At 31.7% G+C, this 4,933-nt stretch overlaps 1 long non-coding RNA gene across 1 annotated transcript in view; it reads left to right on the top strand.

Moving 5' to 3' along the window:
• Positions 1-4,709, top strand: part of LOC111744311 — a 21,321-nt gene extending 16,612 nt beyond the window's left edge. Inside the window, exons 3-4 of the long non-coding RNA XR_002782105.1 lie at positions 3,818-3,820; positions 4,699-4,709. This is a non-coding gene — a long non-coding RNA (uncharacterized LOC111744311). The remainder of the gene's footprint in view (positions 1-3,817; positions 3,821-4,698) is intronic.
• Positions 4,710-4,933: the final 224 nt, after the last annotated feature.

Below are 4,933 nucleotides of genomic sequence, written 5' to 3'. Positions count from 1 at the left end.
TACCGGAGCTTGGGGTGCGCAGTTCTGGCAGCTAGAAGAATATGTGAGGAGCCGTGGACAGATGTGACATTGCTTTATTCAGGCATAGCAGGACATGGCAAGGCACAGGCACAGCTCCAGATCCCCCTCAGCCTGTTCTTATAACAAGGTGCATAACAGTGGCTTAAAGCCACGTGCTGTAATCCATCACAATCTACAGGTTGTATAGGATGCTGTATCTAAGGTCACCTGGGACTCTGTAGCTAAGGCCGCCCTGAAACCACGCAGCTTGCTGGGAGGGAGCCCGGATGCATCCACCGTTTGTCAGTTCCTTCACCTAACACACATCTCCCCAAAAGTCTCACAATCAATCCTTTAGACCCAAGAGGAATTTTAAAGAAATTTTCTACGATGTTAAAGCTTCTGTCTACTGCAGTGTGAGAATCGGCATGGTTAAGGATCTGAAGATAATAAAGCATATATGGCAAAAATATACAGACTTTCTAAATCAAAAGAAACGAAATCGAAAGTGCTCTTTTTTTTTACTATCCTCGAATGGTAAAATTATCATCAGGAATATATAAAACAAAAGGCTGGGAAGGAATAAAACTTTTCTTACTTAGCACATCCGATCAGGTTTAAAATAGAATTTAACCCACATTAGCAAGACATGCGATCCTTTCTAAGAGTTTACGCGGATGGGACACAGGTCTGACTGTCCAAAGTATGTAATTTACCTCAACGCTTTGTTCTCAACAGATGTTTTCCAGTGACAACTGATTTGGAAAGTACAGGCTGCTCTTGTCCCAAATGCAGCTGTTGCTGTAATGATTTCTTAACTCACAGATTTTACATCACTCAAGGTACCTGTCCAAAACCAACTGTGAAATTTTGTCAGAAAGACTAAAAAAAGTGTAATACACAAAAACCTTGAAAAAGGTAAACGAATATAAAAATCAAAGAATTACTATATTTATGGTCTCAAAATTATTTCCCATATATAGTTTTAATATTTTCTATGCCCTTATATAAGCAGATATCTTATTTTTGATAATATGTATTTCAGAAGATTGTTATGAATTTCATATATAGGAGGTTGCAACAGTTAAAATATGAAGAGCAAAATGTCAGCTAACTATATATTTTGGGACGTAATTTTCCAAAAAAATGAAAATGAAAATCTCGATTTTTTAGCTCACAGATTATATTTCAATTATAGTCTAGGACAAACACAGGTTTGTCTGCTCCTAACTCTTTGAAAATGATATTGTACATCTGTATTATAAAATTTCTCTAGAGTTTTACACTTCCGGTGGTGAAATGTGGATTAATTGAACAGCAATGAAAAAGAAGCCACAAGCTTACGAAAGCAGCCTTCCCCAAAACCCCTTTGCTAATGAAGGGCCTGTTGTGGGCATATTTCAACAGCCTGGAGGAACATCCTGCTTTGCCTGCAAAGCTGTTCCGTCACCTGACGTCATGGTCTCTGCTACCCCCTTTCATTTTAACTTGCTGGATCATCTTTTCTGGGAAAACATTATAAACTTGAAGTTAGAAAAGAGAAGTATTTTAAAGACAGAATTTCTGAAAACATGTGCCTTACTGCTTTTGACAATTTATATTCTTTATTTTTAAAATGTGTTGTAACTGCATTTTATCAAGTCTACAGAAAAAGCACAGACATGAGTTAAATTAAAACATGTGTCCACTTCTCAGATTTGAAAGATTACATTACCTGCTATGTATGTATGTATATACGTATAGATGAAATAAAATAATATAAAAGCTCAATTTTCATCTCTACCTTTTTTCCAAAATGTAATGTAATATTACAATATTTTTCTAATTAAGTCTAAAATTATTTAACTTCTCTGTAATTTCTGCAAGTGAAAAAATACTTGAGAATGTTTTAAGTAACAATTACACCCTGTCCTGTCTTTATTATTATGGTTTTCCAGAGACTGTTTATCATTTATTATTTAAACTAAGTAATGTTTCTTATTTTATAGAATATAGTAAAATTACCGACATAGTTCATCAATAACCAGACTACTGTTGTTCTGTTGTTACTCTATTTCTTTCTCCCAGTAGGGAATCTTTTTTGTAAAACTAATTTTTAATGAATATGAATTTTTAATAACAAATATCATATCTATTTTTCAATATCTTGAAAACATTGATAATTAGCATTTAAAAGCATAAACATGTTTAAAATATATGTTTTCATTCTAACATGACAATTTAAAAGTATGCAAACATATTTTAATATACCATAATATTTAATAACCTATGACATATTCAAAATATTTTTAAAAATATATGATTTCAAACAGCACATACGATACATTATTAATTAAAGCAATAAAAGCCAAACGTATATAGTTACCTACTTACTCTAACTGTAAATTTAAATATGTGTGTTAATAGTGCTAATATTTATGTGAAGGGATAACAAATTGATTTATTTCCTGTTTGTATGTGCTTAACTGTGTGTGTGTTTAGCATTAAGATATAACTTGTATTCTAGGTTCTTTAATTGGTATATAATTCTAGTTTAATTAATTTGTTAATTTAAGGTAGACATTACATTGACAATATTAAATTGTTATTTATAAAACACTATTTCACATGTAAACTAAATTTTTAAATTTATAATTGTCTGTATATTTGGTGATTTAATAAAAAACCCTGCAATCATAAGTAGGCGACTACCAATTATTAAATTGAGTTTTTTTCCAAAGGGGCTCTAAAATCAGTAGCTAAATTACTAAAGTTCAATTTATGCAAAAAAATGTTTCTAATAGAGTTATGCATTTAAATTTTATTTTTAAAAAGATTCTAGTTTGAACTAAGAAAATTATCTTTTTCATCCTAGGAAAAATATTAAGGTAATTAAAGAAGACAACATAGTAAAAATTTGATTTCAGAAATATTCGTACATTCTTAGCATCACAATGTAAAGACTACTTGATACGTTTTTTCTGAAAATATGAAAATAATTTACTGACGTACTAAACTGCTAAAAAAACGTTTAGTTTTCAGAGAGTAAATTCACATGAAATAGAGTAATTTTTATAAAAATATATTTGGAAAGGGAAGCTCAAGTCAAACATTAGCAAAATTAAACTAACAGTGAATATTCCATTACTTCCTGTAACTTCTCCTAGGGTTCCGAGACGGACAAGGTATTATCACCTATTCCATATTTCTTCTGACTGTGTGACTGTCACTTGCTAAATGGCAGATTTCGCAAGTTGTACTGCTTCTCAGTGTCAGCTCCTCCAGAACCTGAATTTGAATTAGCACCTAGTGCAGAGACCACACTCCTTCTCTGTGTCATGGCAACTGAGCATGGGGAAACTTGCCAAGGGAGTTAGCATCCCAAAGGTACCACAGCAAATATGGCACATTCTTCATTCATCCTTTCTCTCATTGCTTTTGCTTCAAATCCGATTTGCTGATTTTTCTAACTCAACTAAAGTTGGCTGATATTAGCGGAGAAGTAGCCGTGTACCCATATAAGAGCAAGCGAGATTCTATTCTGTCTCGATCATCATCAATCAATTTGTCATTTCAATCTTGATATCTGATCCCTCAACTCAATGTAATGTTGTAATGTGAAGAAAAATTTATTGTATGACCGTAGCATAGAGAAAGAATTGCTGTGAAAGCCACATTTTGATAAGTAATCTTAAACTTATTTCTTTATTAAGAAAGTTACGGTAAACACAACAAAATGCCCACTTTTATGATATAAATAAAATATGTCTAAAATGATATTCTAGATGATGATTTACTCTTAAATTTATTTATTTCATCTCTGTTTATAATATAGGAGCCAGTTCTTGCTAACTCGCTATCATAATGATGAATATAATTTAAAGGGAGTTTAAATAGCACCAAACACACGTTAAAAATAGAGATGATAGTGTGACAAACTTTAAAAAGTTAGAAGTATATCTGTTTATTAACTCATAGTAAATTTAAAAAGTACAGGACTTTAAATCTTTATACACTGATCATATTTAACATGTAAATTTTAGTATAAGTAAATACAATGATATTAAGAAGAAATACAGGTTTAACCATAGGCTAACAAATATTAGTTTTGTTTTTTGACATTTTGAAGATCAAATGGTGTAAGATAAAGTGCACCTCCTCTGGTCCCCCAGGCTGACAAAGCCAATTAGCTTCCATCGCTAAAAAAAGGAGGTACTTTTACATAAATATGGTTGTTTTTCAATTATACACATGTGCAACATTCTAAGTCCAGTTTAAGGAGAAAAAGCAAAACACATAATAACTGTAGTAAAATGACTACAAATAAAAAAATAAAAATAAACAAACAATAAAGAAATAAGCAAACAAGAAAGATAAGTATCCTTAACCTGGTGGTTGATGTATTTCATGCATATTTTTATGCTTATACACTATGCATGTACTTATAATATTATGCAGGCCTACCATATGCAAAGAACTGAATGTTTTAGAAGGGAGACCAGAGTTACCAAGAATAATTTATCTCTTTAAAGGGAGGTTCATTTGCAAAATGTCAAGATGGCAAAACAATTTAGTATTCTGAGACAAAGTATTCTATAAATCACTAAGTCATACTCCAGTAGAATTTGGTTGTCTTGCCTAAGCTGCATTTCTTCAAGAAATATAATTTAATTACTCTCTTAATTAAAAAATAAAGAACCAACCAAAAAGGATTTCAAGGATTGTACTCACAGAACATAACCTACATACACACACACACACACACACACACACACACACACACACACACCCCAATCACATGTCCTTCTACTTAAAAAGGATAATCTAACATAAGCATGTGCCGTATGTATAATTTTTTTGTATAAATGAGTGATTTGGAATAGAGGGTTGTTCTCGGTCTCAGATGAAATTTTGAAATTAAACAACATTCTGCCTTGATTCCTGAGTCCTAATT

This window comes from Pteropus vampyrus, unplaced genomic scaffold, assembly GCF_000151845.1.
Source record: "Pteropus vampyrus isolate Shadow unplaced genomic scaffold, Pvam_2.0 Scaffold132, whole genome shotgun sequence".
Classification (NCBI taxonomy): Eukaryota; Metazoa; Chordata; class Mammalia; order Chiroptera; family Pteropodidae; genus Pteropus; species Pteropus vampyrus.
This window is presented reverse-complemented; position numbering and strand designations above follow the sequence as displayed.